Below are 14,646 nucleotides of genomic sequence, written 5' to 3' on the forward strand. Positions count from 1 at the left end.
GCCTGCCCTGCTGCTCCCTAATGAGAGCCCTAGCACTATCAGTGACCAGTAAATTATAATCATACTGCTTAAGGCTCAAGAGATGCAATTTAGCCTGCGTTACCTCCTGTTCCAGTTCCCCCTCCAGACGACCAATCTCAGTCTCTGCATCAACAACCTCTCTATTCCTTTCATTTTTTGTTCCCGCTATCAGTGATAGAGCCTGACCCCTAATGACCGTTTTAAAGGCTTTCTAGAGAGACATGGAGGAGGACACCGAACCTTCATTGTCCGTAAAATAGTCATCTAGAGCCTTAGTGAGGTCCTTGCGAAGCTTAGGGTTATGTAAATACCCAGGGTTGATGGGGGCTATCCTACCTGCCGTTCCCGAAGCGATGGAAAGTCGAAACCAAAGCGGAGAATGATCTGAAATACCCCATGTGAGATGAGCAGCTTCAGTGACACAAGACGCCTGAGCCGCCGTAACCAAGCAATAATCTAGACGGGAGAGGCTGCCGTGGGCACCGGAGTAAAACGTGTATTGCTTCTGATCAGGGTGAAGTAATCTCCAGCCCATCCACTAAGCCCATTGCATCAATAAAGTCGGGAAACCATCTCTGGGCACTCCCCATATCCCGCGGGGGATGTCTATCCAGTGCTCCAGAAACCACCGCATTGAAATCTCCCCCCGATATCAAGAGCCCAACCGGCAGTTCGAGCAGAAGCTTTCCCAGATCAGCAAATGAAGTGGACTGCATACCCGGGGGGACATAAACAGACAAAAGGGTAAGAACATGCCCTTCCCAACGACCTGTAATGCCCACATATCTGCCCCTATTGTCTTCCCATCTGGAATCTATTACCAACAGGAGCGCCCTCCTTGTAAGGATGCCCACCCCCATGGAACCAGAGGTAAATCCCACATGGGCCACCAACTTGTATCCCATTCTGTGCATCGCCTTACATGAATTACCAACTAGGTGTGTCTCTTGGAGCAAAACCACATCCGACGCCTGGCCTTTAAGATACTGTAGAACCACACTGCGCTTAATTTTGTCCCCCAACCCATTCACATTCCACCTCAAAACCTTTAGGTCCCTACCCTCCATCATCATGTGTAAAAAGGAAATGATCATCCCCTGACTGCTGCATGCAAATCAAATACAATGTGCTGATCCCATCAACAATCCCCACAACTGGTGAAACCACCGGAAACAAACCCCCCTCTCCGATACTGAACCCTCAACCCCTCACCCTGCACCCCTGCCTGTAGCTTGCGCTCATCCCCAACTAGCAGTGTGCCTGTCGCCCAAAAACTAATCTACACTAACTAAAAGTAGTAAATGGAAGGAGGGCCCAAGAGACCCACCTACCCCCCCCCCCCCTCGCCGCTACTTCTCAAATCCAGGCTGGGTACCCGTAATTTTAGTCTGACATGCCAAATCAGGAGAGTCATCGGGGACCCGCCCCACCCCCCCTTCATACCATACTAGATATTAAGTCCTGCGATCTCCATTGTGGGCTCTCCTATTGCTCATTTGCTTTATCTTGGTCCCGAACCTCCGCGTCGGTCGAATGAACGGTGTCCAACCAGTCCGACGCCACCTCAGAGTGCTCAAAAAAACAGGTCTTTGCCTTAAATTCCACCAGGAGGCGGGCCAGAAACATCATGGCATATTTAATCCCCTTGTCTCTCATTTTCTTCTTTACCGACAAAAAACTCTGTCGCTATTTCTGCACCGTTTGGGTGAAGTCCGGGAAGAAGGAGAGGGTCGCGTTTTCATATTTCAGAGCCTGTAGGATCACATCCCTGTCACGGAAATTCAGGACTCTTGCAATCATGGGGCCTGGGGGCGCCCCGACTCGCGGTCTTCCTCCGGGTTCCGTGTGCGCCCGCTAAACCATAAAGAAATTGCTTAGTCCTTTAGGCTTAAGCTGGTTGAGAACGATGTCCTTCACAAACAGATCCAGTGCTTGACCCTCTGATTTCTCGGGCACCCCGAGAATGCGAACGTTATTACGCCTGGCCCTTCCCTCATAGTTATCCAATTTGCGGTCTGTCAGGGCTCTTGAGGCCTTTAGGTGTCGTACTTCTTGCTGCAGCTGGGACACATCATCTATCAGGCTGGCCGTCTTGACCTCCAGCTCCTTCACCTTCTCTCTCGCCTTTGTGAGATCCGCTCATATCAGCCCCACCTCGATCGTTACCGTATCGAGTTTATTATCAAGGGCCTCCATCTTCTGGCCCAGGGACGCCTGAACCCTGTTGATGGCCGCCATGAGATCCGCCAAAGTAGGCTCCGTGGGACTGAGCGTGGCCTCCTCTCTACCCACTGGGGTCTTCTTTGTCTCCACTCGGGACCCCTTGGGCAAGATATATCGATCCAACTTGTTGGATTGGACGGTTCTGGACCCCTTGGAAGTCCTGGGTTGAGATCTGTCCATATCGGTTTTGGTAGCCATCGTACTTCCTAGGGTATAGGCGCCGGATACGAACCAGGGCCCACACCAGGCGCCCGGGCTCACTGCGTCTGCACCTTCCTGCCACTCACCAACGTCAGACGCTCAGAACGCGCTTTCCCAGGGCCTTCGCCAGCCCACTCCGGGACATCAGATGAACAAACAGGCCAGATGAATTTTGCCACTTCCAAACTCTCACTTCCGCAGGCAATGGGAATTATTCAAGAATATCCGCACCACCTCCAGAGGCACTATCACGATCCCCAAGCAGCGACCCAGATAGGGACAGTCCACTCCGCTGCACGGATCCACTGCTCCCCCTGCCGCAGGAACGACCAATGGGTCTGGCCGTCAAAGCTTAACTTGCGGGATAGCTCCACATCCAGTGTACTGCACGATGCCACTATGCCAGTGTAGAGAGTGGACCACATGTAATCATTAGCCCAGAGCGTGTGGCGAACACTCCGAACACTTCGCCACACCCCAGCTTAACTCACCTGGCGACCGGCTATAGGAAGCGTGCAAAGGGATACTTCCCGGCCCACTCCACCCAGCCACCGATCACCGACTCCTCTGAGTGCCTGCTTCCGCTGTTATTTGCACATTTTAGGAGGCTCAGGGCTACACAGGTAGCACTTCTGTAGGAGCCAGGGGACCAGGTAGGCGCAATATCCAGCGCCCAGGCCACTCCGTCGGGCCCCCACCCCTCTTCACCCCTGCGGGGGCTACGAGAACATTCATGAGTTTGCCGGGTGAATATTGGGCCGGGCCGGCAACTTCCGGTCTCCAGCCCCCGTTGTTGATTAACTCAGGGCGGCCACTCTTCTCCTGAAGGACCCGGCTGTCACGAACCTCCAGGCCCCAGTCTATCGGACGACACAACTCAACTCCAGAGCAATGGAGATGGTCCGGAGTGCCCGCCGCAGGAGTCGCGTCTCCTAACGAGGCCGGGAGCAGGGCACAGCACAAGGATAGATGGCATGATAACACCGCGAGGAAGGGCGGTCGGCAGAACCGGACTCCTACGCGGCCATTTTGGTCGCTTGCTAGGCTCCTCCACGACTGCTATTCCTAAAAAATGCTGTGCTGCCCAAAAAGAAAAAAAACCCTTTGTAAATGGAAATGTGCGAGAAGCTCGTTTGAAAATATCACGTGTGGACGCCAATGCTAATAAAAAAATAATAAATTGCAAAGGCACAGGGCACAGGAATCCCGCCTAACCTAACTTAAAGAACAGCGTCCCACTTCCCGCGAGTGGTGCGTGATGTGCACGGGCTGCAAGGGTGAAACAAGCAAAAGCTAAACCGCGGCGCGTTGTGTGTAACCTGACACATGAAGAATGCAGCTGCCACCCTGCGCGCCGCTGCTCGCCACGCAAGCAAAACGCTATGGGAGTGAACATTTGCAAAAGAGGTGGGTCATGTGCCCGCCTTTAGTCATTTGCAGGCTACAGTAACAAAATGAGACAAGCAACAGCCAACCAAATGCGTGGAGGGAGTCAGACCCACACGGAGAAGTTTAGAATGCTTACAAGAAGCCTAGTAGAGCAGCGCATGCGCGCTTGCTCAAGGTCGACCTAATGAACCAACCGAGCAACAGATCTCTTGGTTACTAAGGGACTGTAGAAAGTAAGGTGCAGATTTGCATTTAAAAGAAACATAACTTGAGAATCTGCACCACATTTTGTCGAGTAAGTTGCCTGTAAATCCTGCACAAGAAGACAAAGTGCATCAGTGTCTGCGGTGAATTTGCATCGCATGGACGTAGTTGAATTAAAGCTGTGTCATATTGATCCAAGGGGAAAGACAAGTGACCTATCCAGAATTGTGTCAATAGCTTTCTCTACCACACATTATGAACTCAAACAAGATAAGGTTCAGTGTTAGGGATGGTTTAAATGATTACATATTCCCATTTTGTGGGCCTAGCCTTCTCAGCACTTTCTCTGTCCATCTCTGCCCATTCCCTGTAAACCTGTGTAATCCATACTCTCCCTTTCGGGGTTAGTTTTGTTGATACTAGATAGGAATCAGGCCTACCAAGGTCATTACATACTTGCCTCATGCTGAAACGACAGGGTTCTATGCCCATGATTGCATGACAAGCAATCCTCTATGATATCCCTGTTTAAAATCGGGTGGTCTGGTCGCCCATACCAACAACCAAAATAGTAAAGGAGCTAGTTTAACTTGGTCAGATACATATTTACGTCCTACCTCCCCAGGGGCGAATTAGTGGAAGGTACTGTGTGGTGAGCCTAGCAACCGCATATTCTCTTCCACTTGGAGGCTGTAGGTTGGCCTCTATCCCCAATTTTGAGGACCCATAAGTTAAAATTGGGGCACACTTTTATTGGTAAATTTCAATCAAGGGGCGGTATGGACTAAGACCCAACACATGTAGGTTTATTAGAGGGCTTTGGGCTAGTGTGTTTATGACCTCTTCATATTCGGTTATGATTTGTAGGGGTAAAAGAGGTTCTTGCGATTCTTGTATACGTTCTTCCTTGCCACTTAAAAATATATTGATCTAAAATGTGTTACCCACAGATCTCCCGGTATGTTAGTCCCCAGACCATCTGGCAACTTGGCTAGAGGATCCCAAGTTACCTAAATACCAAACTCTTACTCTGTCCTTGGCTTCACAGGAGTTACCTATGATACCCTAGAATTCATTTTAATAGTCCTCTTTCTTTCTTTCCTTGATAGCTGTCTCATAGACCCCCTTAAGGGAAACGACGGCTACTCTATCCCTGGGCACTTTACTCATAGCTAACCTCAAGTTTTTATGGCGTCCCTGCAGCAATCAAACAAACCAGATTTATAAAGCGCAGCTTATCACCCACAAAGATATCCACATGATGAGATCCACAGTGCTCGTGTGGCATCAGTTGAATAGCCAAGTCTTAAGTCCCCTTCTGAATTCCTGAAGAGAGTATGGAGTCTGGTGATGGAGGGGGAGGTTGTTCCAGGGCTTTGCAGCGATATAGGAGAAGGAGAATCCTCCACTGATGCTTCAGTAGATGCTGGGTATGTGTGTGAGTGTGAGGAAGAGGGAGATGGATTGCTGGAGTCTGGATGGTTGGGGAAGCTCAGGCAGTGGTTGATGTATGCTAGTACTTGGTTTTGCAGGGCTTTGTAGGCATGGGTCAGATTCTTGAATTGGCATATCTTGTGTACGGGGTCTCAGTGGATTTCCTTCAGGTGAGGGGTGATGTGGGTCCATCTGGGCAGGTCAAGGATTGAGTCTGGCTGCTGAGTTCTAAATAGTCTGCAGTCTCAGCAGGGGGTGCATGGTAAGTCCTGCATAGAGTGGGTTGCCATAGTCCAAGCGGCTGGTGATGAGGGCTTGAGTGACAGTGCATCTGGTGGAGAATGGAAACCATGTGAAGATCTTTCAAGCATGCGCAGAGTGAGGCAGCAGGCATAGGAGACAGGGCGGATCTGGTTCTTAATGGTGAGTTTGCTGTCTAAGATGATACTGAGGCTCAGGGCGTGGCCCGTGGGGATGGGAGAGGTTCTCCCACCAGGAGTCTTTCCACAGAGAGGTGGCACAGCTTGACGTAGAATAATACAGGACCTCGCTGTGCCCCACCAAAGGACAAAAAGGTACCGCTGCCAGCATGCAAAATTTGCTCATGTGCCCGTTCTACGCTCCATCGCGGTCAGCCTGAACCTGTGAATTTGTCTCGGTACAGCGTGACCAGATAACCTCATTTTTGCTCTTCGGCACTATTTTCACGTGAGAACTTAAAAACTCATATCTCCAGTTCTACTGATTGAATTATTGTTGTTCTGATATCATTTTATCTATCAAAATTCACTCTATTTTCTAAATTTGTTTATAGTTTTTCTTGTGTTGTGTTTTCACTTTTTTCTCTTTGTCTGTTGCATACATACTTTACACATTACCACTAAGTGATCATGACTGCTTTTGTGTCAAGTTGCTAGAGTGTTAAGCACAGGTTAATTTAATCACTTTTGAGGATCACCATGACAAGGATTGTGCTTACTATTTGAGTGTGGCTTCTAACACTTTCAACTAATAACACAAATTCATACAGGAAGGAATTCGATGTTTGCAGTGTGGTAGCCTTTAGACTGTACATTTTAGCTGCTGTCAAAGCTGACGACGTAGCTCAGCGGGTGAGCACTTTCTTCATGGTTCTGCATGCTACAACTGAGTTACACCTCTGATATCCTAGCAAGCCTGATACAGAGCACTTTGTTGTTTTAGTTTCTAGGCTTGATGAGTTAGAGTATGAGGTGGTCAATTAGACAGGGCATACTTATAATGTTGCGGGTTATGAAAATCATGCACAAACTATTTGTAGTACATATGTCTCATTCACTAAGTTTAACAAACAAGCTTGTCCTAAAGATACATAATTAAATAGAAAGATGTTTGTCAAAGTATTGTTGTGTAAGCTATCCTATAGTCAGTTTACATTCCAACCTATGCATCATAATGCATTCCACTAACCTGGTGGCAACTCAGAAAAACAAATATTGATAAAGCCAATATGTCTTCCTGCTTAAATGCAGCTGCAGAACTGTTGACTATGAAAGTGCTTATTCTCTTTGACATAGGTATTGGCTAAAACCATTACAAGATGATCACTTAAGCATGGGAATGAGTGTGGACATGTTTATTTTTTTTTAATGCATAAATAAAAAAAAACTTTTAAAGATGGAAACCAAAGCGTGTGACATCATGCTAAGCTCAAGCATGGTAGCCATGTTTGAGTGATTTTAACAACTATCACTCAAAGATGGCCACCACTGTGTGTCCGTGAGTGCATGCTCACACATGTTGGCTACCATTTTTTGTAATGTTATTCTCGATTTACTGTTCCAAGAGGGTAACCTGTTATTTTGTATTGGTATATTAAGAAAAAATAATGTGGGTGGGAATGCTGCTCACAAAACAATACAAGCAAGAAACCTAGTGTGAATGCCAGACTCTAGAGCAAAATAATAAAAGGAAAAGCAGCGGTCAGATAAGGGAAGTGTGGGTAAGTTAGTAGTCAATAGCAGTACGCAGCTACTAGACCATCCTAAAAGCAATGTTAAAAATACAATTAAAAAAAGGGAAGCAGAAAGGTAGAACGAGAAAAAAGCTATGAAAGCCATGAACTCGCAGGACGTGCTACAACACAAATTAAAAATAGTGCACTCATGTCAGCAGAGGAAGGATACAAGTCATCCAATCAAAACAGTGGAAAAAAATTCTTGTTCCAGGTGGGGGTCAAAAACAATAGTATAGTAATAGTAGGGAGGACATTGATCAAATCAGGACCCTCAAATTGAGACAGGCAAAAAAGTATCCACTCATGAGAAGGGGGTGATTCATAAGCTAGTCTATGAATTGGAGGCAAGAGGTGTTTGGCAATGGACAGCAAAAGCTGCTTGCTGGCCAGACCTAAAAAAGATTGGTGTAGATAAAATCACCTATGACTAATTGTGAGGCAAAAGTTAAAACGCCCATCGCAATAAAGGGTAATTCCAAATATTTGTCGGGAGCCTCAGTTTCTTTTTTGATGTCTCAAAACGCTCTTTTGATGAAATACTTCCCAGTTTATTTGAAGACCTTTAAATGTCGTAATGAGTGTAGTGAAATTACTGATAGAAAAGGTGACTAAATAAGAACAGTCACAAGATTAACTTCCTCAGGGCTTATTTGCTCGCTGTCATATTTCTCCTATTTCAAATTTGACCTCGTTTCCATCATGTGTGGTAAATGTGCCAATATTTATACATCTCAATGTATTTCTCCCACCGGGCCATAAATGCCCCATATGCCAATATGATTCTTCCGCTGAGCTGCAACCTCTATTGCTTTTTTTATACTCGGGTTAAAATGTGTGAACGAGTTCTGTCCACAATACACAATATTTTAAATCCTACCGTTCTGGTGCCCAGACAGCCTGAGGCGCACACTCACGTTCAACAGCAGTGCCCTTTGCAGGGCCCGCCTCCCGCAGCATGAGTGCCTGCAGTGTCTGCCTCCTGCAGAATGAGTGCATGTAGTGCCTGCCTCCTGCAGTATGAGTGCCTGCAGTGCCAGATTCCTGCAGCATTAGCGCCTGCAGTGTCCGCCTCCTCCAGCATGAGCGCCAGCTGTGCCCACCTCCTGCAGCATGAGCGCCAGCTGTGCCCACCTCCTGCAGCATGAGTGCCTGCAGTCTCCTGTAGAATTAATGCCTGCAGTGCCTGCCTCCTGCAGCATGAGCGCCTGCAGTGCACGCCTCCTGCAGCATGAGTGCCTGCAGTGCCCGCCTCCTGAAGCATGAGCACCCACAGTGCCCACCTCCTGCAGCATGAGAACCCACAGTGCCCACCACCTGCAGCATGAGTGCCTGCAGTGCCTGTCTCCTGCAGCATGAGTGCCAGCCGTGCCTGCAGTGCCCACCTCCTGCAGCATGAGTGACTGCAGTGCCCACCTCCTGCATAATGAATGCCTGCAGTGCCCGCCTCCTGCAGCATGAGTGGCTGCAGTGCCCGCCTCCTGCAGCATGTGTGCCAGCCATGCTCGCCTCCTGCAGCATGAGTGCCAGCCGTGCCCTGCCTCCTGCAGCATGAGTGCCTGCAGTGCGCGCCTCCTGCAGCATGAGTGCCAGCAGTGCCCGCCTCTTGCAGCATGAGTGCCTGCAGTGCCCGCCTCCTGCAGCATGAGTGACTGCAGTGCCCACCTCCTGCATAATGAATGCCTGCAGTGCCCGCCTCCTGCAGCATGAGTGGCTGCAGTGCCCGCCTCCTGCAGCATGTGTGCCAGCCATGCTCGCCTCCTGCAGCATGAGTGCCAGCCGTGCCCTGCCTCCTGCAGCATGAGTGCCTGCAGTGCGCGCCTCCTGCAGCATGAGTGCCAGCAGTGCCCGCCTCTTGCAGCATGAGTGCCAGCAGTGCCCGCCTCTTGCAGCATGAGTGCCTGCAGTGCCCGCCTCCTGCAGCATGAGCGCCAGCTGTGCCCGGCTCGTGCAGCATGAGTGCATGCAGTGCCTGCCTCCTGCAGCATGAGCGCCAGCTGTGCCTGCCTCCTGCAGCATGAGCGCCAGCTGTGCCCGGCTCGTGCAGCATGAGTGCATGCAGTGCGTGCATCCTGCAGCATGAGCGCCAGCTGTGCCCGCCTCATGCAGCATGAGTGCCTGGAGTGCCCGCCTCCTGCAGCATGAGTGCGTGCAGTGTGCGCCTCCTGCAGCATGAGTGCCTGCAGTGCCCGCCTCTTGCAGCATGAGTGCCTGCAGTGCCCGCCTCCTGCAGCATGAGCGCCAGCTGTGCCCGGCTCGTGCAGCATGAGTGCATGCAGTGCGTGCCTCCTGCAGCATGAGCGCCAGCTGTGCCCGCCTCATGCAGCATGAGTGCCTGGAGTGCCCGCCTCCTGCAGCATGAGTGCGTGCAGTGTGCGCCTCCTGCAGCATGAGTGCCTGCAGTGCCCGCCTCCTGCAGCATGAGTGCCTGCAGTGCCCGCCTCCTGCAGCATGAGTGCCTGCAGTGCCCGCCTCCTGCAGCATGAGTGCCTGCAGTGCCCGCCTCCTGCAGCATGAGTGTGTGCAGTGTGCGCCTCCTGCAGCATGAGTGCCTGGAGTGCCCGCCTCCTGCAGCATGAGTGCCTGCAGTGCCCGCCTCCTGCAGCATGAATGCCTCCAGCAGAAGTAGACCCCCAGAGCTGCTTGCTCTTTGCGGCACTAACCCTCTGTATAAAACACTGCACATCCATCTGCATTGACAGAGGCAGCAGAGAAAGAACAGTTGCTAACTTTCTATATAATGTTGCACTTGTTAATGTTTACCCTACACCTTCCTAATGATGAATGGCCACCTTTTTTGATGTTGAAGAAAGTGTGATGGGTTATCCATGGAGATGTGTTTTTGAGGTGGAAGGAAGTGAGGATGCTGTTTAGGGAAATGTAGGGGAAGGGGAACCAGATGGGAGAAGCAGAGCCTGTGACAGCCAGGCTGGAGAACCACTCTCAGAGCTCTGCAGTGCTTTCCGCTCGCATTCCTGTGTCACCAGCATTACTGTCCAGGGCAACGGTTGATTAGCGTGTTTGTCTGTAAGTTAATATGTGTTTTTTTAATGTGTCAACAATGGCGCTGAAACTCTCCAGGGAGAGACAAACTACGCCTGTTGATGGGAAGACAACTGACGACTTCCACAGTCAAACTCCTGGACTTGCAGTGAGAGGTGTGGCATGACACACACCCCAGTGACAACCACGTTGCTGGTGATCGCTGCCTGACATCTTTTTCTATCCAGTGTGAATTTGCAAATAATTTGATCATTTTGTTGATTACCTCCTTGAAATCAATGATGTGAATGAGTGCTGTACTGTGCGCGGGTCACTGTACGTGTGCCATGCTGTGTCTGAGGTAAGCTTAACCAGGTGCAGGCGATGCTACACGGTGATTTTATCTGCAAGGGAACAGTGCACAGCGGATCTCTTTGCCGCAGCCTATCTATAGCAACGTCCTCCTGATTTATTTATTTATTTAATGCGATTTTATATAGCGCGAACTTTGCCCGAAGGTGTCAGAGCGCTTTACATAAGAACCAGTTGCAAAACAAAAGGACTAAGTCAAGTCAAGTCAAGTCATACAATTTATATAGCGCACTACATACCCAGAGGGTCTCAAGGCGCTTAGGGAGGGGAGGAGGATTACTTGTCAAATATCCACGTTTTAAGTTGCTTTCTGAATGCTAGGTGGTTCTGGGTAAGGCGAAGGTAAGTGGGAAGTGAGTTCCATGTTTTCGCCGCCAGGTATGAGAAGGATCTACCTCCCATGGTGGTCTTGTTGATGCGGGGTACCGTGGCGAGGGCTTGGCTGGAGGATCGTAGTTGTCGGGGGGGGTGTAGAAGGACAGTCGTGAGTTGAGGCATTCTGGTCCGATCTCGTAGAGTGCCTTGTGTGCGTGGGTCAGAAGTCGGAAAGTGATCCTCTTATTGACGGGTAGCCAGTGGAGGTTTTTCAGGTGACCAGAGATGTGTTCGTTACGCGGGATGTCTAATATGATCCTGGCTGAGGCGTTTTGGATTCGTTGGATTTCTGGAGTTTAGCGGTAGTACCTGCGTAGAGGGTGTTTCCGTAGTCCAGACGGCTCGTGACCAGAGCGTGGGTGACTGTTTTTCTGGTTTCGGTGGGGATCCAGCGAAATGTTTTTTTGAGCATGCGAAGGATGTTGAAGCAGGATGATGAGACGGCGTTGACTTGTCTGGTCATTGAGAGTGAGGAGTCCAGGATGACGCCCAGGTTCCGTGCGTGGTTCGTCGGGATGGGTGCTTTTCCAAGGGCTTCCGGCCACCAAGAGTCGTCCCATGCAGAGGGGGAAGTACCTAAGATGAGGACTTCTGTTTTATCTGAGTTCAGTTTCAGACGGCTGTGTTTCATCCATTCGGCAACTTCTTTCATTCCTTCGTGTAGGTTAGTTTTGGCGGTGCTAGGGTCGTTGGTGAGTGAAAGGATCAGTTGAGTGTCATCCGCGTAGGAGATGATGTTGAGGTTGTGTTGGCGGGCGATGGTCGCGAGGGGGCTCATGTATACGTTGAAGAGGGTGGGACTGAGTGAGGATCCTTGTGGTACGCCACAGATGACTTCAGTGGCTTCGGACTTGAATGGTGGAAGGCGGACTCTCTGGGTTCTTCCGGTGAGGAACGAGGTGATCCATTCCAGTGCTTTTCCTTGGATTCCGATGTTTCTGAGGCGTTGTAGAAGGGTGTTGTGGCAGACTGTGTCGAAGGCTGCGGAGAGGTCGAGGAGGATGAGGGCGACTGTGTCTCCATTGTCCAGTAGAGTTCGAATGTCGTCTGTTGCAGCGATGAGGGCGGTCTCAGTGCTGTGTTTTGCTCGGAATCCGGACTGTGAGGGGTCGAGGGCTTTGTTGGCTTCGAGGAAAGTGGCGAGCTGGTTGTTGACAGCTTTCTCGATGACTTTGGCCGGGAAAGGAAGGAGCGAGATGGGGCGGTAATTTTTGAGTTCGGTGGGGTCCGCTGTGGGTTTTTTCAGAAGGGCGGTGAGTTCAGCGTGTTTCCAGCTTTCCGGGAAGGTGGCGGAGTTGAAGGAGCAGTTGATGACGTCTCGGAGGTGTGGAGCTATGATGGAGTCTGCTTTGTTGAAGATGTGGTGAGGACATGGGTCTGTGGGGGATCCTGAGTGGATGGAGTTCATCAGGCGGATGGTGTCCTCAGTGGAGATTGGGTTCCAGTCGTTAAGGGTGTTCAAGGGGGGAGAATGTTCATCATATGGTTGGGTGGGTTGGTCTCCGGGTTGGTTGTTGAAGCTGTTGTGGATGTCTGCAATTTTGTTGTGGAAGAATAAAGCCAGGGAGTCGCAGAGGGCTTGAGAGGGGGTGATGTCGTTGGAGTTGGCCGAGGGATTGGTAAATTCCTTGACGATGTTGAAAAGTTCCTTGCTGTTGTGGGCGTTGTTGTCTAGTCGATCCTTGAATGCTATTTTCTTGGCCTTTCGGATTAGTTGGTGGTGTATGCGGGTGGCGTTTTTGAAGGCGTCCTTGGTGCTAGTGGTTGGGTCTTTTTTCCAGGCCTTTTCAAGGGAGCGGCAGAGTTTCTTGGACTTCTTAAGATCATCGTTGAACCAGGAGGCCTTCTTGTTGCCAGGTTTGCTTTGACGTTTTTTCAGTGGTGCTAGGATGTCGGCGCTGTTGGATAACCATAGGGTGAAGTTGGCGGCAGCTTGGTCTGGGTTAGAAGAGTGGGATGGGGTGTTTTGAAGGAGAGATGAGGAGATCTGGTCGATGGTGATTTTGTTCCAGTTTCTTTGCAGAGTTGGTTGGGGGTGGTTGATGTGTTTAGGCTTGTTGTAGGTAAAGTGAACGCAGCTGTGGTCAGTCCAAAGGAGAGCCGTGGTGTGGCTGAAGGAGACGTGATTGCTGGAGGTGAAGATAGGGTCGAGAGTATGACCTGCTATGTGGGTGGGGGAAGTGACCAGTTGTTTAAGTCCGAGGTTGGCGAGGTTGTCCAAGAGGGTGGTGGTGTTGCGGTCGTTGTTCTTTTCAAGGTGAAAGTTGAGGTCTCCAAGGAGTAGTGATTAGAGTTATCTCTATATACATAGGGAAGGGATTCAAATGGATATACTCTAGGAGTCACATAGGAATGGTAGAGAGTACAAAGGTCTACTGCATATACTAGTGATTAGAGTTATCTCTATATACATAGGGAAGGGATACAAATGGATATACTCTAGGAGTCACATAGGAATGGTAGAGAGTACAAACGTCTACTGCATATACTAGGGATTAGAGTTACCTCTATATACTTAGGAAAGGGATACGAATAGATATACTCTAAGAGTCACATAGGAATGGTAGAGAGTACAAGGTCTACTGCATATTCTAGTGATTAGAGTTATCTCTATATACATAGGGAAGGGATACAAATGGATATACTCTAGGAGTCACATAGGAATGGTAGAGAGTACAAACGTCTACTGCATATACTAGGGATTAGAGTTACCTCTATATACTTAGGAAAGGGATACGAATAGATATACTCTAAGAGTCACATAGGAATGGTAGAGAGTACAAAGGTCTACTGCATATACTAGTGATTAGAGTTATCTCTATATACATAGGCAAGGGATACCAATGGATATACTCTAAGAGTCACATAGGAATGGTAGAGAGTACAAAGGTCTACTGCATATACTAGTGATTAGAGTTATCTCTATATACATAGGGAAGGGTTACCAATGAATATACTCTAAGAGTCACATAGGAATGGTAGAGAGTACAAAGGTCTACTGCATATACTAGTGATTAGAGTTATCTCTATATACATAGGGAAGGGATACAAATGGATGCACTCTAAGAATCACATAGAAATGGTAGAGAGTACAAAGGTCTACTGCATATACTAGTGATTAGAGTTATCTCTATATACATAGGGAAGGGATACGAATGGATATACTCTAAGAGTCGAGTCACATAGGAATGGTAGAGAGTACAAAGGTCTACTGCATATACTAGTGATTAGAGTTATCTCTATATACATAGGGAAGGGATACAAATGGATATACTCTAGGAGTCACATAGGAATGGTAGAGAGTACAAAGGTCTACTGCATATACTAGTGATTAGAGTTATCTCTATATACATAGGGAAGGGATTCAAATGGATATACTCTAGGAGTCACATAGGAATGGTAGAGAGTACAAAGGTCTACTGCATATACTAGTGATTAGAGTTATCTCTATA

General features: G+C 49.1%; 1 protein-coding gene across 1 annotated transcript in view; it reads left to right on the plus strand.

Annotated features, from left to right (window-relative positions):
- Nucleotides 1–14,646, plus strand: part of AKAP7 (A-kinase anchoring protein 7) — a 1,654,018-nt gene that overhangs the window by 1,557,183 nt on the left and 82,189 nt on the right. The window lies entirely within an intron of this gene.

Source organism: Lissotriton vulgaris, chromosome 6 (genome assembly GCF_964263255.1).
Source record: "Lissotriton vulgaris chromosome 6, aLisVul1.2, whole genome shotgun sequence".
In the NCBI taxonomy this organism is placed as follows: domain Eukaryota; kingdom Metazoa; phylum Chordata; class Amphibia; order Caudata; family Salamandridae; genus Lissotriton; species Lissotriton vulgaris.